This window comes from Chrysemys picta, chromosome 10, assembly GCF_011386835.1.
Source record: "Chrysemys picta bellii isolate R12L10 chromosome 10, ASM1138683v2, whole genome shotgun sequence".
In the NCBI taxonomy this organism is placed as follows: Eukaryota; Metazoa; Chordata; order Testudines; family Emydidae; genus Chrysemys; species Chrysemys picta.
In genome coordinates, this window is record NC_088800.1 from 51,573,853 (window position 1) to 51,597,003 (window position 23,151).

Here is a 23,151-nt window from a genome sequence, read left to right on the forward strand (position 1 = left end):
ATTCATAGACAAGCAGGGCTGGGATGGACCTTGAGAGGTTATCTAGTCCAGGCCTCTGTGCTAAGGCAGGACCAAGTAAAGCTAGACCAGCAGTAATGAGTGTTTGTGTGACCAAAAGCACCCCTGTATTCACACCTTACACATTAGTGTGATAGTGTTTGTGAAGAACATGCCTTGTGAGGTATCATTTAATAACTAATAACACACTGATCATCAATATTCTTGCCCCACAGCAATGGCTCCTGTCCTGCAGGGCCGGGCCCAGCTCCCTACTCTGGACATCATGACCTGGTGCATGGGATTGCCATGCCACTCTAATCTCAGCCAGCCACCCGTCACAATGAAGGGCTGGCCGGACCAAACCTGAGTGGCACTGTTACCCAATGCGCCAGGTCATGATGCCTGGAGTAGGGAGCCAGGCTGGGCCCTGCAGGACAGGAGCCACTGCTGTGGGGTAACTTCTGTGGGTGTAGCTGAACCCATGCTAAAGCTGCCCCTGCCTAGCCGCAACATTCTCTACTTCCCATTGCCCAGGGACTTCTCTGCCTGGAACACAATGGTCCCACCTCCTCTGCCCCAGGGCTTCTTCTCTGCCTAGGTCTCAGTGGCAGCCCTTCCCCAATGCCCCCTCTCTGTGCTGTAGGGCCATGTACGAAGACATGGTCCAGGAGCATAGCAGGTCTGCTTCCCTAGCGGCAAGGCTCTCACACACAGCTCTGCCCGGGTTAGGGTGACTAGATAGCAAGTGTGAAAAATCAAGATGGGGTGGGGGGTAATAGATTCCTATATAAGACAAAGCCCTGAATATTGGGACTGTCCCTATAAAATCGGTACATCTGGTCACTTTAGCCCAGATGCCCAGCCCTAAAAATCCCAGGAATCACAGAGCTTCTCATGTCAGCACAACAGCTTCTCCTGCAGGCGCCAAAATCCCTTGACTCATAACCAACTTGCGACCTGGCAGCACCTACTGCTTTGCCCTGGCTGCTCAGAGGGGACTCCCCTTCCCTGCCTTCAGGCTGGCGGAGCTGCCATTCAATGCCCTCCATCTCTCACCCATCGCCATCCTCTGCATCCCTCTCAACCTTCCTTCTGCCCCATCTCTCCTTCAGCCCCTAAATCTGCCACCTTCTCTGCCTGGTGCCCTGCTCCCCCTCACTCTCCCCATTCCTTTCGCAGCATCTCTGCTGCTCCGCCTCGCAGTCCCTGTGTCCTGCCCTCGCTCCTGAGCAATAAAATGGCAGCTGTTTTGCTGGTAAGCGTGGCTTCAACCTTATTGAAAAAACAGTGGGAGGTGGCCGACAACTTTACTGAGGGCAGATAGACTGTAGGGAAATGGCAGCCATCTCACTAGTTCAGCTGCATTGACAGACCTGGGAGATGGTGGCCATTTTGAATAAGGGAAAAGGTCCCAACTGGCAGCTTTTCATCATGTGTTTATGAGACAGGTAAAAAAACCACCCCCAAAATCACTAGAGTCATGATAAATTTGAATATCTGCTCAACCCTCCTCACCACAGGGCCACCCAGCAGAGCATGCAGGGAAAGGCTGGCTCAGGGCTACACCCCTCTGAGAGGAGGCTCAAGGTCCAGGAGGGAGATGGCAAAAAACACACAAGCAAAAGCAATCCAGCTGTTTCCGAGAGTGAGATTAAGGAAAAAATTATTGTTTTACCATGTAAAAAGAATTCTTACAACAGTTACATTGAAAAGCTCTATTGCCTCCATACTTTGAAGCAAGGAATTGAAATTTGGCAGTGGGTGTCAGGATGTGTCTTTTGCCATCCCTGTGAAAATTCACCTAAATTTGGCCAAATTATGAGCCTTTGAAAAAAATCTCAATTTGCACCTGCACAGTAGAAACTTGTTATAGTTTCCCAAATTTGAGGAAAATTAGGAATTAGATTAACTGGAAGGAAAAAATTTAGATGGAAAAATGTGAATGAACTTTGGGGGCTCTTTAAGAAGAGTTTATTAGATAGCCAAAAAGTCATGATTTCACAATCAAGAAAGAGGACAACTGTGGCCCATCCTGGTTTAGGGGGCGAAGTGAAGGCAGCAATTTGAAATAAAAAAGCAATATATACAAATGGAAAAAAGATAACAATCAATATAAATTAGAAGGAGCAAATTGAGAAGAAAACCTGAAGCCATCAGGGAAAAAGCCATGGCTGGCAGGGCTAAGTACAATGAGAAGGAGTTTAAGTATGTTAGGAACAATAGAAATCCTAGCAAAGGTATAGGCCTATAGATGGAAATAGTAAAATTCCTAATGATGCAGAAAAGGCAGAAATGTCCAATAAATATTTCTGTTTTGTCTTTAGAAAGAAGCAGGATGAGGAAGTACTTTCCAGTCTATTAGGAACTAAACAAGATGTTTAACAATATCTAATAGGGATAAACATATTTAAATCAGCATGCCATGATAATTTGCAACCACGAGTCCTAAAAGAGTTGGCTGAAGATATTTTGGCCTGCTCTTGGAATACTGGGACTATTCCAGTAGACTGGAAGAGTACTAAAGTTGTGCCAGTATTTTAAAAGGGCAAGGGGATGATGCAGGTAACTACAGGCCAGTTAGCTTGACATCAATCCCAGGCAAAATAATGGAAAAGCTGATCTGGGATTCAATTGATAAAGAATTAAAGGTTAGAAATATAATTAATGCCAGTCAATGTGGTTTTATGGAAAGTAAGTCTTGTCAAACAAACCTTATTTCATTCTTTCTTGAGGTTACAAGGTTGGTTGATAAAGGTATCTGCATAGATGTAATTGACTTTGGTGAGGAATTTGACTTAGTATTGCATGACATTGTGATGAAAAATAACACTAAACAATACTAACAGAGCATACGTTAGATGGATTTAGAACTGGGTAACTGATAGATCTCAAAGTAGTTGTCAATGGGGAAGCATCATCAAATGAGGGTGTTTCTAGTGGGGTTCGGCAGGGATTGGTCCTAGGCCTGATGCTATTTCATCAATGATCTGGAAGTAAATATAAAATTACTGCTGATAAAATTTGCAGATGACACAAATTTTAATGGAATGGTAAAGAACAATGAGGACAAGGCAGTCATGATGAACAATCGATATTGCTTGATAAGCTGAGCCTATTCAAACAAAATGCATTTAATACAGCCAAATGCAAAGTTATACATCTAGGAACAAGGACTGCAAGCCCAACCTACAGAATGGGGGGCTGTATCCTGGAAAGCAGTAATGGTTTTGAGGTCAGAGTGGACCAGCAAATGAACCTGAGCCTTACACTCTATTAATCTATGAATTACCACAGTTCAGTTTGTCTCTGCAAGGTTTAATGTTAATATTATAGCATTATACATGCTGTCTGGGAGCATTTTAGAGTCATTTGCTTTATTTATACGTTCAGTAATTTTGATGCTGGGTCCTCTTAGATTGGCTTGTAAAAGTCCTTTAGGAACTCATTGAGCCGAGAGTTTTATTATTGTCCAGGTCTTACATTGCACGTTGTTCAATTTCTTTTTGTGTCCTTTTAGACTCCAAGAAATAATAATAGCTTGTGTTGTAGTAATGTCTAGAGACCCCAGTAAGAGACAGGCCACCATTATTCAGGGTGGTGGGTGCATATGTAATGAAGACAAGCTCTGCCCCAGGTATCTTACAATCTTAGCATATAACAAGAGACAACAGATCAAGAGATAAGTGCTGTTTAAGACAACTAGACTATTCGTCAGTACTGGTATTCTGCAAATACACGGGGCCTTATTCTTCTCTGATTTACATCAGTGTAACTCCTCTGAAACTGAGAGCAGATTCATGCTCACTGTATTCATGGAAGCACTGGCCTCCATATAACTTAGAACCCATTTTAGTCCATAAAATATCTAATCCATGGTACATAGAAAAATTGCAGGTGAACAAGCAACACCATAGGATAATCTGTTAGTGACAAAGATTTACTCTCTAGTACTGCCTGCTGGTTAACTTTGTCTCAGTGCTAATTTGGTGACCTTCCTGCCTGTTTATTGAAAATAAATCCTGTGTTTTAGACTTGGAGCATTGATCTATGTCTAAGCAAAGATTAATTGCCACCTTATACACAAATTCATGCTCCATTCTCCATTTTAGGTATATGCACAGTAGGTGAGGGTCACTCATTGTGAACTAAGGGAAGACACCTGTTCATGTAATGGTTCTTTGAGTTGCTTATTCAGACAATCTCTCTCTGCATAAGTTACTGGCTTGCTTCACCCTGACTCTCCGCTGTCATGCATCTTGTGTTGTCACTTACACCTGTGTAAAGTGCTACCAAATTAGAAGTGTCCACTTACATCAGTGGGACCATCTTACTTCCACTTTGGCTCACACAATCCCTCCCCTCCCCTCCTCCTGCCTGCACTGCTCTCTACACAGGAGCTCATTAATTTCTTCCCAGAACACTTGATACATTTACGTGACCTTCCCCTACCACTCATCAGCTTGCCTTCCCTTTCCCCTCCTTCAACTCCCTCCTCCTTCTCCCTTGTCATAGACAGAAGTTTCTCATCTGCTTTCCTGCACTAGACCCTCCTCTTGTCTCAATGACCTCATCCCATCTCATCTCCTGATCTCCCATACCCACTCTCATCCCTTCTACTTTTCTCCTTAACCTCTCACTCTCTTCTGGCTCTCTCTTCTCACAATACAAGCATGCTTACTTAAGTCGTGCCCATCTTAAAAATAACCAAACAAAATCCTTGACTCCACTTAGGGTTGCCAACCTTCCAGGACTGTCCTGGAGTCTCCAGGAATTAAAGATTAATCTTTAATGAAAGATTATGTCATGTGATGAAACCTCCAGGAATACAGTCAACCTTAATTGGCAACCCTAACTCCACTTGCCTCTCTAACTACTGCCCCTTCTCCCTTTCATCTCTAAGCTCATTGAATGCACTGTTTATAACCACTGTCTGGAGTCCTTTTCCTCCAGTTCTGTTCTAGATCCTCTCCAATCTGGCTCTGCCCCCAGTGCTCCACTGACACCTCTTCCTAGTGGAAGCTCAGAACCAGCACTCCATCCTCATCCTCCTTGATATGCCAGCTGCCTTCAACACAGATGTCCATGCTTTCCTTCTTGAAATTTTGTCCTCCTGTGTCTTTCATGGCTTTGTCCTCTCCTTGTTCCTTCAGCATGTCCTTTGGAGGCTCTGTCTCATCCCCTCTCCAGCTTTCTATGTGGGTTCCACAGGGCTCAGTTGGTCCCTTTTTCTTCTCCCTCTGCACCTTATCTCTGGTTAATCTCATCTGCTACTTGTTAAATTTGCAGACAAACACCTTTGTACTTTTTCCCAGACTGCGCCTCACACTTGGGAAAAGCTTCCCTAAACGTCTGCAAAACTAACTCATTATCCTCCATCAAAACCCTCCTTAGAACTCTCCTTTACCCTGACACCTGCACAAAACTTGACAACAGGCTGCTGTTGTGCAGAGACCACATCTGATCATGTGTCTGACATGCATCTGACGAAGTGGGTATTCACCCACCCACGAAAGCTTATGCTCCAACACATCTGTTAGTCTTAAAGGTGCCACAGGACTCCCTGTTGCTATTCACATCTGATCATAGTGACTAAGATAGACCGACCCAAGTCACAAGGAACAATGGGCCAGTCTGTATCCAGCTGTTGTCTCTTGTCTTATGCCTTAGATTGTAAACTCATTGGAGCAGGGACCAGCTTTTTGTTTTGTGTTTGTACAGCCCTTAGCATAATGGGGTCCTGGTCCATTATTAGGACTCAGAGGTACTATGATAATACAAATAAATATATTAACATTAATTAATTACAATTAATAATTTGACAGGTAGAAATGAGTCCACAAGATGCAGGGCAGTGAAGAATCGGCCACATGGTTTTAATCAATCCCTTTAACCAAACTCCACCCTGATTTGAACAGTGGCATATTTGAGTTCCTCAACATGCAGGGGTAGTTAATAGGTGGACTGCTGGCCAAATCTGGACTCCCAGATGCTTTTGAATGGACCCTGAAGTCTTTTTATTTACTTACCATCTCTGGATCTTGACTATACCTTGAACAAGAAATTTGGACCTTGACAAAAAATAATTGACTACTCCTGCTCTACTGAGTCAGTGGCCCAGTTAATCCTTGATGAGCCTAAACTGAGCTTCTCAATTTGTCCTCTTTGCCTCTTGATATCAACAGTGTTAGATTTCCTACCTGGTCCTGGCTTTGACTGGTATTTTCTCCAGGAGCTGGGGGTCTCTTTTCAGAACCACATGGCTGGGCTGCACTATCAGTTTTCTAAAATGACTCTTGGATGAGTTTTATGCAATAACAGACACCGCTGCGGAGTGGCTCTTTCCTGCCTGATCTTTACCCACATGCCGTTCAGCACTACCACAGCTAGATTCTCATCACTCACTCTCCGGCTACAATAGGCCTTTTGGGACCATCCAACAGCCTTAAACAGCAGCCTGCAGAGCAAACTGGCCACATTTCACTCCTTCCTTGCCACATGACCTCCAGTGCCGGGATGTGCTCAGAGAGGTGGCATGTTGGCAGGTAGCATTGGCCCACCTTTTAGTCCCAAAGGCTCTTACACCAGGGCTATTTCCCTGGGAGAAAATCTGGCTGGTTTCTGGCAATGTAAAGAGTCCGCAACACAGCCTGGGATCTGGGCTTGTTTCTGTGATCGGTAATACCCCTCCCTCCATTACCGGAATGTCTGAAACAGACGCTTTGCTCTGCTTGGTGAATCACTGGGATGTTCTTAACATGAATATTTAAAACCACACACTAGCAGCCAGTTGGGCTGCGGCGTAGGGATCTAGTGGGTGAAGCGGCTTTATAATGCCCATGTGCTTTCCTTGTAAAATAATCACACGGTAGCTCAGTCTCTGCCAATCAGATCTCAGCTTTCATCCATGCCAGTTGATAAAAACTGTCACTGATCAGGGCAGGAAATGGTTGCCTAGCAACGACTCAGAACTGGCTTTTCCAAAGTAACCCTTCTGTGGGTATCACACACTCAGACCCCAGAAGTGATTCCTGGAATGACCTGATCCTAGCCAGAGCGCTCCATGCACCATGAGCCTGTTGCCGGCACAGGGGCCCGAGGACAGCAACAGTGAGGTTCGTTGCCCGGAGTGCTTCGCGCCAATAAACATACCGGGGTGGAGAAACAATCAAAGTTTATTTGAGATCTCAAAGTGGTGCAAGGAGACAGGCAAGTCTCAAATCGAGCACACCAGCAAAAACAGTTTCTCTCTTCTTTATACATTTTACAACTAAGCCCCCCCCTCTCCCCCTCTCTACCACCCCTCCTCTACTCCCCCTCCCCTCTCTACCGAAGGCATGTTCATACATTTAAGCAACTAAATCATTCTAGGGCTATAAATCTAGCTTGTTAGTAACTTCTCTCTAAACAGTTATTTGGTCCTGTTTACCCTTAGTTTATTACCCCTTCCCCAGCTAGAAACATGCAAACCTCATCATTATTGTTTGGTACCTGAAATGAGCAAGGTCGTAATTGCTAACTAGCTATTTACACATTCCAATTCCTGTCCTTGGTTGTTAAGGTCGATCAGAGTTAAACATGGAAGGACAGAGTTTAAACATGGAAGAACTCTGGCTCAGGCAGGCATAGTAACCCCAACAGTTCCCTCCTTTGAGAATACTCAACAAGCTTTTGGCTGAGTTTTCTCATATTCTATAGACAAGATACGATTGAGTGCCATGGAGCTGGGGTTCTCAATGAGAGAGTATGCTGGGATTTCTGGGGAACGGGGGCACAAAGCTTACAGAGGAGCAATTTAAAACAAGCAATCAGGAGGAGGGTGACCAGGCACAGTACCACACCTGTAAGGAGGAGATGCACAAGGCTATTTCCCAGTCCTCCCAGGTTAGGCAACCAACTCCAAAGGGAATCAAAAACTGTGGGTTCTCTTTCCTGAGCCTTCCACTGCTCAAAAGCCTGTTCGGCTGACAAGACGTGCTTATTAATGTCCTGTGAGCTTTCTGGGACATAAGTACAACATTCACTCCCAATAAGGACACACACCCCGCCCTGGGAGGCTAAAACATAATCTAAGGCCTGTCTATTTTGCAGGGACAGCAACCGGAGCTGGTAAAGCTCTGAGTTAAGGCTTTTCTCTATGGCCAAGGTCTCATTGGCATACTTGGTGAGAAACACAGAGAGCCTACGATAAAATTGAGCCTGTCGTCCTACCCCATAGGATGGGAGAAAGATCATACCCAATCTGTCTCCTTCTGTAATGGGCTCTGGGGTGGCATACAAAGATCTACGCTGCCTGGCGTGGCCAGGGGGCAGTTTAGGGAGGACACGAAGGGGAGGGGCAAGATATCCTAGATAGCAGCTTCCATACCACTGATGCGGTAGCCACTTATAGGCAGAGGTACCTCAAATATAAAAGGAGTGGCCATTCCCTACCAAGCCATTATAACCGCTACTCCACCTATTTACTTGTCTGTCATTAAACGATCCGAACCGGGCAGTAGAGTCGGATTTGCCGTGAACATAGACAGGGATGGAAACATCACTGTCAGGGGATAAATAATACTGACAGGTGCTATTCCCAGCAAACCAGGTGTGATTGCTGGACTTAAACTGTCGATAGCACACCAACCCAGGGGCTACTGGCCGTAACCTAATAGGGGAAGGGATATATGTTGAGTTGGCCTGCGGCTTCCAGGGGTCGTCCCTTAATGCATACTGGGACTCAATGGTACAGTTCTGTGACAAGGGGGTACCTGAGGCATTTTTCCCCCTACTGAACCATCCCCAACAGATATCTGACCAATTCTGGGGAACCACCCTCCAGGGTAGCCCTGCAGCATGGTGTGGGATTTGGGAGCATACCCAGCAGTTGGAGAGGTTAAACTCTTGGGCAAAGCAAACCTCCAGGGACTCATATGTGTTTGTCTCTAAGTTAGTAGGGATTCCTTTCCATCCCGCATGTGCCTGGGGGGAAACGGGAGTTAACAAGAGGAGTGTCCCTATGGCAAAGAGCACCACTGTGGCAGACCCTGGATCTGAACTCATATTGGGCAGGTGATCCTAGGGCCTAACAATCACAATTCCCCAAATACCCATAAAATAACAATTACCAAAAGTAAGCAGATTAAAAACAAAAGGGACCAGGCCACCAGGTTAGGCCGGTCCTGTGAAAACAAACACAACCAACACTCAGAGGTCTCGCAGGGAGTGCGCTGTGACTGTCCAAAGAGATCACAGGACATTCCCAGCAGACACTATTGTCGTCTGAATAACAGCTTAAGTCTCAAATCATCGCTGGCAGTCTTCTCTGCAGGCTGGACGGTCCACCGTTCAGGAGCAGGCACTGCTTTCAGACGAGAGTGATGAATCCAGTTTTTGTGTCCCTCAACCTTTGCTGCTGTATGGGAGACCAGCAGGATGGTGTAGGGTCCCTTCCACTTCTCTTGGAGAGGCTCGTCCTTCCAGGTCCGGACGAGTACGGAATCACCTGGCTGCAAGGAGTGGATCAGGGCATCCAGCGGGAGAGGCTGCAAATCTTTGGTATACCTGTGGAGAGAACAGCAGACAGAGAGCACATGTACTGAGATAAGAAGCCACACCCCATTTCCCACTCCCCTGCCAGAACCGGTGTACCATTCATAGGCCATGCCCTTCCAAACATAATCTCGAAGGGACTGAGCCCTAACCTGCCCTTAGGGAGAGCGCGAATGCAGAGCAGAACAAGGGGCAAAGCATCAGGCCACTTAAGGAAAGCCTCTTGGCAAACCTTTGAGAGGTGCGGCTTAAGTGTCTGATTTGTACGCTCCACTACCCCACTGGCCTGCGGTCGCCATGGCGTGTGAAGCTTCCAGGGGATCTGTAGAGCATCCGATATCTTCTGAACAACTTGGGATGTGAAGTGTGTTCCGTTGTCAGATTCCATCCACTGGGGGAGCAATCTGAGCCTTACTCAATGCTACTCAATAACCTCGAAGTCCAACGAAGTTCAGGAGGCTCACAGTGGCTTTAAGGCAAGAGGTTAGACCCACTGCAGCAATTAACAAGTCATCCACATATTGCAGGAGGAGGACTTCGTCCTTGTTGTCCCACTCCTCCAAGTCTCTAGCCAGGGCCTGGCTGAAAAGGGTGGGGGAATTTTTAAATCCCTGAGCCAGCATTGTCCAGCAAAACTGCTTCCTAACCCTCCTTCTGTCCTCCCACTCGAAGGAGAAAATCTCCTGAGACTGGAGGTCAACCGGAATCGTGAAGAAAGCATCCTTTAAATCCAGGACTGAAAAATGGGTGTACTGCCCCCCTATAGAGGCCAACAGTGTATACAGATTTGGAACAAGGGGGTGTAGAGTCTTAACCCACTCATTAACTGCTCTCAGGTCCTGGACCAGCCGGTATGTGCCATTGGGCTTTTGTACAGGCAAGATAGGAGTGTTCCAAGCTGACTGGCATTCTCGAAGTACCCTGCACTTTAGGAACTGGTCTATAGTTTCCTGCAATCCCTCTCTGGCTTCCCTTTTGATCGGATACTGCTTGATTCGCACTGGACCTTTTCCTGGCAAGAGCTGAACAGTAATAGGAGTATGATGGGCTGCCTTTCCTGGGATCCCTGATGCCCATACCAGAGGAAAAACCCGCTTCTCCCACTGACTCCACTCTGGGGCTTGCATGGCTGAGGGCTCAATTGCAAGTGTCATTATCCAGGCATTCTCTGGAGGTAAGGTGAGGCTTATTTCATCTTGAGTGAAATGCAGGGTGGCACCTAAGCGACAAAGCAGATCCCGTCCTAATAGTGGCGTTAGACAATCAGGGAGGTAAACCAGTTTGTGAGATAGAGTTTTGTTTCCCAAAGCACATTCCGCTGGGGCATATACTGGGCACTTAGTTCCTTTCCCTGTGGCTCCCACTACAGTGAGAGAATCTGCCACAGGCAGCTGAAGGGGTTGGTTTACAGCAGTTCGTGCAGCTCCAGAGTCTATTAAAAAGTCTATGTCTGAATCTCCCACCCGCATTTTTACTCGGGGTTCCGGGGGCAGGATAGTCCGTCTCCCCTGACACCACTATTCTTGATCCTCCGCTGCCATCATAGGGGTACCTTCCCTTTCGGGGCACTCATTTTTCCAATGTCCCTCCTTTCGGCATATAGCACACTGGTTGCGACCCAGACGCCTTTCCTGTGAGCCAAGGTGCCCACGTCCACGTCCTCTCATTCCCCGGCCCCTTCCACCTTCCTGAAATCTTCCCCTGCCACCAGCCTGTACTGCTGCAACCATCATTTTCACTTGCCTCTTTTCCTTTTCTCCCTCCCTAAGGCTGTAAGCCCTGTTTGCAGTTTCCAAAATCTGTGCCATTGTCATGCCCATCAAATCCTCCTTTTTCTGCAGTTTCCTTTTAATATCAGGGGCGGCACGGCTGGTAAAGATACCCTTCATAATTGCCTCAGTAGCCTGATCATCGGGGTTTGCATTAGTAGTTGCCTGATAGTATCCCGAATACGCTGCAGAAAAGCAACCGGACTCTCTTTTGGTTCCTGTACTAGCTCATACGGCTTAGCCCAATTGTTATGTCGGACAGCTGAGTGTCGGAGACCATGTAATAGGAGCTCCTTGTATACAGTGAGACAGGTCAGATCCGCCGGCACGCTGGGATTCCACCGGGGGTCTGCTGTAGGGACCTGAACTGCAGCAACAGGAACGTTTGCTGCGTTTGCCTCATGTCTAAGCTGTGCCTCCTCTCGTGCCTTAGACACAACTGATTACGCTCCACCTCAGACAGCAGGGTCCGCATAAGGACATTACAGTCATCCCAGTCAGGCTTATGGCTAGCCAGACACCTTCAAAGACCGAGATAAACTTGCTTGGATTCGTAGAGAATTCCCCTGCCTGTGCCTTAAAAGCTGCTAGGTCCACTGGGTTAAAAGGCACCTGGGTATAAACCTGCATTGTAGTGGCTGGGCGATTTTCTGTTCCAGTACAGGCTATCCGAGTCTCAGTAATCAATGGATAGAATCCCACTGAGGGGGCAATCTCTGGGACCTGAGGCACCCTATCTTTAGTGGGGGTATTGGAGCCGAAGGGGACACCGACTCTGCCATCACAACCGGGGGAGGGTTCTGAGGACTAACAATAGTTACTACCGAACCTGTCGGAGTCAAATTACACTTTTGCAAAAGATCTGATCTATCTCTTAACAACATAAACAACTGTACATACATATGTTCATTCCATTTACCCGTACGCTGACAAAACAAAAGCAATTGAAGGATCGTATTATAATTAAGTGATCCCTCCGGTGGCCACCTTTCCTGGTCCTCTAGCTGATATTGAGGCCAGTCTACTGTACAGAATCTTTTTAATTTACTTTTAATCAACGGATCCGATCCAAACACTTTCCAGTTCACCAGAATGCATTCTAAGGGCGTACACCTTGCCCTGCCTGCAGTACTCTGTCCCTGCCTCATACTCTAGGGAGACACTGGGCGTCCCCAGGTCAAAACAGGTAAAGTCCCCACTGGACTGTTCCTACCTTATCCAAGGGTCCGGTTCTGCACCGTCGCCCACAGCTGTTTCTCCACTAATCAAGTGCGTTGCACCGTTGTGCCCTCCGGGGTCGACCAAATCACGTCTCCGCCGAGGCCCCCGATGAAGTCACCGGTGAGCTCTGGGCGTCGGTCGTCGTCGTAATCCGTCAGCCGCAGGAGGGATCCGGGCAAGGCTAAATTTCAGCCTCGTGCCCACCCAGGGACGCCAAGACTGTTGCCGGCACAGGGGCCCGAGGACAGCAACAGTGAGGTTCGTTGCCCGGAGTGCTTCGCGCCAATAAACATACCGGGGTGGAGAAACAATCAAAGTTTATTTGAGATCTCAAAGTGGTGCAAGGAGACAGGCAAGTCTCAAATCGAGCACACCAGCAAAAACAGTTTCTCTCTTCTTTATACATTTTACAACTAAGCCCTCCCTCTCTCCCCCTCTCTACCACCCCTCCTCTACTCCCCCTCCCCTCTCTACCGAAGGCATGTTCATACATTTAAGCAACTAAATCATTCTAGGGCTATAAATCTAGCTTGTTAGTAACTTCTCTCTAAACAGTTATTTGGTCCTGTTTACCCTTAGTTTATTACCCCTTCCCCAGCTAGAAACATGCAAACCTCATCATTATTGTTTGGTACCTGAAATGAGCAAGGTCGTAATTGCTAACTAGCTATTTACACATTCCAATTCCTGTCCTTGGTTGTTAAGGTCGATCAGAGTTAAACATGGAAGGACAGAGTTTAAACATGGAAGAACTCTGGCTCAGGCAGGCATAGTAACCCCAACAAGCCTGTGCAGCAAAACCACCACAGGTGACTCATGTGGGCTGGAGGGGGGGGAATCAGCAAGGTCATGGGCCTGTTCAGGGTACGATCACAGTCGCTGTTGGCCAAAGCATCACTTGGTCTTTACACAATACCATAAAAAGGGGAGGAGTCACCAGGGTGTGGGGTTCCCAGCATGTGTGACAGAGGGAATGGGGTCACAAAGGGTAAGAAGACTAAAGAACATTCAGCCAGAGATTCAAGGACAAGGTCAAATGAGCACCAGGTTTCAGGTTAATGAAGCTGTTGGATGTGGCATTGAAGGGGACACGTGCAGAAGGTCCTGACTAAATAATAATGAACATCTGTTTACCTAAGCACATATACTCCATTCATGATTGTGGTACCTGAGCGAGATTTTAACCTTCAACTTATTGTCCGAACTTTCACTACTAGCCCCATTACAAGTGGGTAAGTGAGGGGGACCAGCAGGAACAGCTGTCAGGTGTACATGCTGGGAAGAGAAGCACAAGCCTCATCCGCAGTGGTAGCTGGAAGGAGAAAAATGTGGCACTGATCCCAGAGGGCTATTTGAAAACCCAGATGGAAAATCATTTACCCCTTGAAAGTCAAACCCAAGAATTCTGTGGGTAGGAGCCCAGGCTCAACAATCCCCAAATTAAGAGAAGCAGGGTCCTGGTGCCCGCCCCCCCTTCCTGGGACATGTCCGCCAGAAATAGAGGCATTTCCTCACTCCAGAATATGTGTGTGTTAAGCATGTGCCTAACTTGAACATTGACGGCAATAGTCATGTGCTTAAGAACCTTGCTAGATCAGGGCCATCATCTTCATTGCTCTCCAACTTTGGGTTTGCCAGGCCTAGGATTCGGACCTGATTTTGGCTTTGGGAAACACCTCTATTTCTCTTGGCTATGTCGCAAGGGTGGATGGGACATCTAGGCCCTGCTGCCCTTCATTGGATGCTGTTGGTCCTGGGCTCCTGCCCACAGGGTCTATGTGTGCTGCTTCTCACTTTGCAAAGGAGCTGAGACAGCTGTATAAAGGAAGGAAATGCACCACAGACATGACCCTCAGTGAAACAGAACGGTATCTGTCAGAGCCTCACCCCACCCCAGCTCCTGGACAGAAATCCAGACTCACAGGTGTTTACAGGAGATGGAAACACATTGATCAATGGGATGCATCACCTGTAACCAGGTCCACCAGATACTGACTGCATCACAAAGCTTGTCTGCACTCCAAAAAGTGCAGCTGACCTGGTCCTGATCCTGGTTTGGCCTTGTCTCACTTGCAGCAAAGCCAGCGGCACCCATTGCTAACCCCAGACTGCTTTAGCCCATGTGGGAGAGGCCAGTGCTTTCAGAGCAGAAAAACCTGGATTCTCTCCCAGCTGTCACCGTGAAGTTCTTGGTGTCCATGACTGCAGCATAGTAACAACCATAGCATCCCATTTTGCCACCAATTGCCTGCAGTGTGTTGAAGGGTGATGCTTGGTTTCTGTGAGGTGCCTGCTATTGGACTAACTAGGATGACTTGCCCTGTTTCATAGCAATTTCTCTTTTTTTGCCCTTCGGACACTGGTGCCAAAAACTAATCATGCACATTACTACTATTACACAAGTTTCACGTCTCCTCTTTTAATGGGGAAAAAAGCAAAGGAGATCGCTGCGAGAGTGTTCAACCCCCCCAGGTAAAGTCCTCAACCTGCCTGCCACAACCCTGAGACTCAAAAATGTCCCTCTCTGCATAGCTCTTCCCATTGTCATGGTGAGCAATAAACAGCCCCCTTGTTGGCCAGCTCAACAGTGAGGCCAAGGCCTGACTGGGCCATGGAGACTGAATCATAGAATCATAGAAGATTAGGGTTGGAAGAAACCTCAGGAGGTCATCTAGTCCACCCCCCTGCTCAAAGCAGGACCAACCCCAACTAAATCATCCCAGCCAGGGCTTTGTCAAGCCGGGCCTTTAAAACCTTTAAGGATGGAGATTCCACCGCCTACCTAGGTAACCCATTCCAGTGCTTCACCACCCTCCTAGTGAAATAGTGTTTCCTAATATCCAACCTAGACCTCTCCCACTGCAACTTGAGACCATTGCTCCTTGTTCTGTCATCTGCCACCACTGAGAACAGCCCAGCTCCATCCTCTTTGGAACCCACCTTCAGGTAGTTGAAGGCTGCTATCAAATCCCCCCTCACTCTTCTCTTCTGCAGACTAAACAAGCCCAGTTCTCTCAGCCTTTCCTCGTAAGTCATGTGCCCCAGCCCCCTGATCATTTTCGTTGCTCTCCGCTGGATTGTCTCCAATTTGTCCATATCCTTTCTGTAGTGGGGGGCCCAAAACTGGACGCAATACTCCAGATGTGACCTCACAAGTGCTGAATAAAGGGGAATAATCACTTCCCTCAATCTGCTGGCAGTGCTCCTACTAATGCAGCCCAATATGCCGTTAGCCTTCTTGGCAACAAGGGCACACTGCTGACTCGTATCCAGCTTCTCATCCACTGTAATCCCCAGGTCCTTTTCTGCAGAACTGCTGCTTAGCCAGTCGGTCCCCAGCTTGTAGCAGTGCATGGGATTCTTCCATCCTAAGTGCAGGACTCTGAAGTGACCCCTCTTGGAGGGGATCTTTCCAGTCAGGATTGAAGCCCGTTGGTGGGGCAGCATTGAGGAAACTTGCACAGTGCAGCTGTCCTTGTTCTGTGGCTAAACAGAGGGTTTCCTCTGCAGGGTGTCAACCCAGCAACTGTCAGCTTACATCACATTTTTCAAATTGATAAAATAAAACTAAGAGGCTATTTTTTGTGAATTCTTCCTGTGGTGCTTATCAGGGCCCTGTGTTTGTTCAGGATGCACAGGAGACAGGTGTGGCAGGTGAGTAAAACCATTTTCCCTTCTAATCTTTCCTGTTACAGCTCTGTCGCAGGGTGACTGGCCCCTTTAAGAGGGAGTGGGGTCCAGTGCACATGTGACTGGTCATCTTTCCACCCACTAGCGCTTAAGAGAAGGCTGTTGGGCTGTATAAAGAGGGAGACCTAAAGGTGTGAGAGGCAGAATGGGGCAGAGGAGAGCTCCCTGAGAACGGGAGAGGCAGAGGGAGCAGCAGAGAGTTACCTGAGGGAAAGAGCTGAAGGAGGTAGTGACTGTGAGCTGTCGTTGCTGTGTGCTGAGGAAGGCTGCAGGGAGGACTGGCTAGAGCTGGGGAACCCTGCTGAATTGCAGATAGGCTTGTGCAGTGGCCCCTGGGGAATGAGGGGAAGAACTGCTGGTTCTTCCTGATCAGTGTAAGCTCGGCCCAGAAGCCAGGGGTTGTTTCTGGAGGGAGGTTCCCCTGAGCAGAGGTAGGGTGAGAAGGTGTGGAGAGAGTTGACTTAGGGCAGCAGGAGAAGACTCAGGATCTCTCAGGTGGATGGGCCTGGAGAGGGGGGCCCTGGAACAGGGGCTAAAGAAATGATGACTGAGGGGTGCATGACTCTTGAGTGGGTGACTTGGGAATCGCGACCTTGGAATGGGATTGACAAGCTGATGTGTTGTAACCTTGTTTCACTTTGGGGAGGAACTGTTTCATCCTGAGGGATCTGAGGACTGTGGCACTGTATATGATTTAAAAGGTTTCAATTTGCCGCTGAGAGAGAATATTCCTTTGCACGGGCAGGTAAAGTGAAAACTGAGGGAGGTTGTCTCTCTGCTGCTGAGGTTAGCCAAGTGAGTGTGCCTGTGATGGGCGTTTTCTGGGGAGAGACCTCTTTAAGAGGTGGTTTGCTTTACCATCTCAGAACAAGTCTTGGGGAACTTACTTGGCTGAGTATTTGTTTAGGCCTGGGGCCAGCTCCCATTGAAATAAAGGGGAATTTGTCACTGACCTCAATGGGTGCAGCACTGGGCCTTAGTCATTTAGAAGGGATCATGTTTTGGGGCCCAGCCCGTTAGACACAATCAGAGGCAGTGCAGATGGAAAGATCAGTTATATTGGACTCATCTGTGCCCTCCAGGGATCTCTTCAGTGTCATAAGAGAACATAAGAACGGCCATACGGGGTCAGACCAAAGATCCATCTAGCCCAGTATCCTGTCTTCTGTTTTGACAGTGGCCAATGCCAGATGCCCCAGAGGTAATGAACAGAGCAGGTAATCATCAAGTGATCCATTCCCTGTGGCCCTTTCCCAGCTTCTGGCAAACAGTTACGACTCCCTCAGTCTCATCTGCCCTTGCAGAATGGCAGCAATCCTCCAAGTGTACAAACACTCACTTGTCAGTTTCAGATGCTGGCTAAGATCTGAAAGTGCAGGTCTCCAAAGAACTCCTAATGCTGCTAGAATGTTAACTGCAATAAATGAATTTGTGCCCTTACACAACTCTTTGGTCTTGAAGAGTATTTCTTTCCTTTTAAGGTACTAACTGGTGCAGCGGTTGGAAGCATCATGGAATTAGCAATGGGCTCGGGAGCCTTTTATCACTGGGTTGCCAATTCAAATCCAGCCCAGGCTGGTAGTGACTGGACATCGTTACCATCTCATAGCTGCTTTGGTGGCCTGTGTGAAATGAGTTGTGTGGGGTCTCAGAGTAAGATGATCGGAATTACTGTGGGTGCAGAGCTCTGTAACCCAATATAAGCAAGATTTTATCTTGCCTTTATCTGCACCACGGTCTCGAACAGACTGTCTGATACTGGACTATTACCCATGTGATCAGCACCACTCTCCCTGCCCCAGGCTTCACACAGCCCCTCTGGGAGGCTGGGGCTATGCAGTTATGGAGGACAGGTTCGGGGCTGCATTGTGGGGCTGCCCATAATTTCCTTCTGTGATGGGTTGCCCCCCACTCTGGGATGCCACCTGATGTAGTGGGATACCACTGAGCCCACCTGTTCCACCAGTCCGGGCTCCCTTATACTGCCCTGCTGAGCCAGGCCCTCAAGCCTCCTCCAGCACACACCCAGGTAGGGCCACACCCAGCTGCAGAGAGACACAGACACTGAGATCAGCTCTGCCTGGGAAGACTCAGCTAGGGAATTGCCCAGCACTCAAGTGCATACCTCCTCTGGAGTGTAAACCCAAAATTGTATCATTTTGCACTGCACAGAGAACTGTACAGTGTAAGCTCATTGAAATTTGCCTCCTTCCTCAATGTGGAGGAAGATCTGCACAGCTTTTTGCCCCCCAGTTATGAATTCCACCAACTGGTTTTAGAGAACACAAAAACAAGTTCATTAACTACAAAAGATAGATTTTAAGTGTTTATAAGGGCTAGCAAACAGATCAAAGCAGATTACTGAACAAATAAAACAAACACACAAACTAAGCTTAATGCACTAAAGAAACTGGTTACTGCTTCCGTCAACGTGCAAAGGCTGAAATTGTGGAAAAGCAACATCACTTACCCCATAACCTCAGCCATGCTGAACACAACTCCATCTACAGCCTCAGGAACAACTCTGAGATCATAATCAAAAAGGCTGACAAAGGAGGTGCTGTCGTCATCATGAATAAATTGGAATATGACCAAGAGGCTGCTAGACAGCTCTCTAACACCACATTCTACAGGCCATTATCCTCTGATCCCACTGAGGACTACCTAAAGAAACTACACCATCTGCTAAAAAAACTCCCTGACAAAGCACAGGAACAAATCTGTACAGACACATGCCTAGAACCCTGACCAGGGGTATTCTATTTGCTACCCAAGATCCATAAACCTGGAAATCCTGGACACCCCATCATCTCAGGCACTGGCACCCTAACTTCAGGATTGTCTGGTTATGTGGACTCTCTCCTCAGGCCCCACGCTACCAACACTCCCAGCTATCTTCGAGACACCACTGACTTCCTGAGGAAACTACAATCCATCGGTGATCTTCCAGAAAACACCATCCTGGCCACTATGGATGTAGAAGCCCTCTACACTGTCGGAGAAAAACTGAGTTCTCACTCTTTTCACAGTTTACATAGGGACCTTCTTGATTAATGGGAATTAAAGGATTCATGATGCAGTTACGTTCCCTCAGGCTGTCCTAGTAAGAGGTAGTTGGTGGGGTAAAAGTAGTTGCTTCAGGATTTGGAAAAGGAGGTGGAGGGTTCTGAGATAATCGGGCTGGGCATGCATCTTTCCAGTGTCCCTCTTGGCCACAAATGTAGCATGCAGTGTACCTGGGCTGGGCAGGATACGAGGGACCCTTCCCTCTTCCTCGCCCACGACCTCGTCCTCATCCTCCTCTCATTCCCCCACGGCCCTGGTTTTGATAAGTTTCTAACTGCAGGGTCAACAGTTTTGTTTCAGTAGTCTCTTTCTTCTGCTCTATGCAAGCTGCACAATGATTGGCGACTGTCACCAATTCAGAAAGGGGTTTAATTTGCCAGCCAATGCAGATAGTTCTTAACTGCTGCTGAATCTTTGGTAAGAGTCCCTGAACGAAAGCAGCCCCTACGGCTTCTCTGGCATTTTCAGCTGGCTGAGCAATTCCCGAATGTTGTTCAAAAACCTTAGTCAGTCTATCTAGATAATCAGCAGGGGACTCTCCTTTATTCTGTTTACAGTAGGTGATCTTTGTCCAATCTGTCTTCTTAGGGCAGACTTCCGTAATAGAATTTAAGAGACGGTCCCTAGCCTCTCTCAAATCACGGTCAATTCCAGGGTCGGCACCTGGCCAAGCTGCCTGTCTGGTAAGCCGTTGTCGAACTTCGGCTGGCATAATCATTCGCAAGAGTTGATTAATGTCTGCCCAAGATGGATTATAACACTGAACCACTGTCCGGAGTTCGTCTCTAAATTTTTCTGGTTCCTCCCTGACATTAGGAAATTCCTTCACCAAGTTTCTCAAATCTCCTGGTGACCACGGGGCATGCACTGTAACCAACTGTCCTCCAGTCCCAGGCAGTTCTCTTAAAGGAACCTGGAGTGCATGTGCCACACTTCTAGTAAGATAACGGGTACCCTCCTCAGAAGAATCAGACTCGGGAGAGCTACTGGGAAGATCAGAATCACCTCTTTGTGGTGAAGAGGAGGCTTCTTTCCCAGGGGAAGAGAGAACAATGTGTGCAGCTGATACATGCGGTGGTGAAGCTGGCACTGCCGGGTGAGATTCGTTAGCAGACCCAGACTGTGCAGGGGGAGGAGGCAGCTCGGGCTGCTGCTGCTGAATGTTACTGAAGAAATCTAAAATGTCCTCAGCAGTTTCCTCCTCACTCTCAGACCTAACTAATTGAGGATAAAGGGGAGCAGAAGGAATTGCTCGAGGGGGAAGAGGATACAGAGGAGCAGAAGGAATCACTCTAGGGGGAAGACAGCTGGATGCCTTACATTTAAGCTGTAAATGTTGTACTTGGGCTTTTAATTTTTCCTGGGAGTCCTTTAGACTCCGCACTCGAGACTCGTGGAGTCTCTTTGTTGCTTCCTCCCACCAACATACAAATTGCTCCCACTGTGTATCAGAGGCTTTTGGTGAAGCCAGGGTTTCTTTGAGGTATTTAAGTTTATCTAAATCGAAGGTACCTTCTAGTGGGCATTGTTTAGATGGATTTGCACGCGTGTAAAGATTCCAACTATCTAAATACCTGCAGGTTTTCGGACCATAATGTACATACATGAAATAAGCTGGGGTACCCTTAGGGGGTGAAAGGGATTGCTTAGACTGTCCCCCACCCATTTTCCAATCACACACTCAAAGGGGGAAGGATGCCCTGTCCGCGCTAGCGGCTTATAAACTAAGGATTCTCCCTACAGGGTATTCACACAGGAGAGACTAACGAGGATAGCCATGACCTCCTACACCTCCCTTCAGCAAAGAGCGTCGGCTAATCTCAGAGAGATGGCGCCGCTTACTCTGTTGCATCCAGTGAGATGATCAGACTGTCAGTGGCTCACACAGAGAGGAAAAGGGGAGGGAAGATGGGTTCACACACTCCTAGACCCAGGTAGCCTCCTCGCCGGACGATGCCAGGCCGAGTCAACCTACCGTGGGTCGGATCCTCTAAAAGATCCTCTAGTTACCGGGCTTGCGTTAGAGTAGTTCTGGTCACGAGCCAAAAGACTTCTCAGAGTACTCTGGGCGTCTTCCGGTAACACTCAATTCACACACACACACACACACACACACACACACACCAAGGCCTTATACCAGGTACTACTCCCAAGTACCTCCAGGTACTATTCCCAAGTACCTCGATGCATCACTTGAGGTGGTAAAAACCCCTCCTGAGGCGGTAACAACCCCTCAACACAGGTGCAAACCTATGCACCTAGCATATGCATACAGGGGGCGGCAAACAATTCCCCTACTACGCCGCTCTGCATCTGACCTTGCTGCACAGTCAATAAGTTCGGATGGCGTGAGCCCAACAGGGGCAGACGGCCCCACGGACAGTTCTCCTCCGACACCCCAATAGAGATTTCAAAAGGTCTCTTACCTCTATTGTGGCGCCATTGGGTTCGAAGGGGAACGATCCGTAGCAGCTGCCGGTGCCTCAGTGGGCGTTGCCATCCCGGACGAGCCCCCAAATTGTCAGAGAAAAACTGAGTTCTCACTCTTTTGTTTAGGTACAGCAAGTCAGATGCTTTATTAACTCTCACAATTGTGCAGAGGAGAGAGCTAAGCAGATCTCTCTCTGGTAACTAATTACAGCAAGCATTTATACCTTTCATTCACAGAAATAATGAGGGACAGCTGCATTTTGTCTCCTTGATATCTCATTTCTAAATTGTTTTGACTCCTGCCAACATACAATATTTTCTATACCTTATCTACACAAGGTCTCCTACACCTTATCTATACATACCAGGTCATAATGACTTATTACACAGTTCTTTCTCACCCGCCTTACACATTCCTCGCTTCTATAAATCTCACGTTATCAGGGTTATCAGGGTTACAGTTAGCTTGACTCTTGCTAACGAAGCCTGACTCTTGCTAACGAACTGTCATGCATTGCAGTTCCCTAATTGTCAGTTCTTTTCTCTGCTTCCACAACACCAATATTCCACACAAAGATTGACTACAAGCTATCAGGAACAGTATCCCCAATAATGTCACAGCTAACCTGGTGGCTGAACTTTGTGACTTTGTCCTCACCCACAACTATTTCACTTTTGGGGACAATAAATACCTTCAAGTCAGCGGCACTGCTATGGGTACCCGCATGGCCCCACAGTATGCCAACATTTTTATGGCTGACTTAGAACAACGCTTCCTTAGCTCTCGTCCCCTAACAGTCCTACTCTACTTGCGCTACATTGATGACATCTTCATCATCTGGGCCCATGGAAAAGAAGCCTTTGAGGAATTCCACCATGATTTCAATAATTTCCATCCCACCATCAACCTCAGCCTACATCAATCCACACAAGCGGTCCATTTCCTGGACACTACTGTGCTAATAAGCGATGGTCACATAAATACCACCCTATACTGGAAACCTACTGACCGCTATACTTACCTACATGCCTCCAGCTTCCATCCCGAACACACCAGACAATCCATTGTCTACAGCCAAGCTCTAAGATACAACCGCATTTGCTCCAATCCCTCAGACAGAGACAAGCACCTACAAGTTCTCTATCAAGCATTCTTAAAACTACAATACCCACCTGCTGAAGTGAAAAAACAGATTTACAGAGCCAGACGAGTACCCAGAAGTAACCTCCTACAAGACAGGCCCAACAAAGAAAATAACAGAACACCACTAGCTGTCACCTTCAGCCCCCAACTAAAACCTCTCCAGCGCATCATCAAAGATCTACAACCTATCCTGAAAGATGATCCCTCACTCTCACAGATCTTGGGAGACAGACCTGTCCTCGCTTACAGACAACCCCCCAACCTGAAACACATACTCACCAGCAACCACACATCACTGAC

General features: G+C 47.6%; 1 long non-coding RNA gene across 2 annotated transcripts; it reads right to left on the bottom strand.

The window, feature by feature from the left end:
- Positions 1 to 8,392: 8,392 nt before the first annotated feature.
- LOC135974015 (uncharacterized) lies at positions 8,393 to 12,960 on the bottom strand. Of its 2 annotated transcripts, none has more exons than XR_010591127.1 (2): positions 12,514 to 12,960; positions 8,393 to 9,543 (listed from the first exon to the last, which is right to left on the bottom strand). It is a non-coding gene; the product is annotated as an uncharacterized LOC135974015 (long non-coding RNA). The 2 variants fall into 2 exon arrangements; XR_010591128.1 differs by having other exon boundaries at positions 9,764 to 12,960.
- Between the last annotated feature and the right edge of the window lie 10,191 nt (positions 12,961 to 23,151).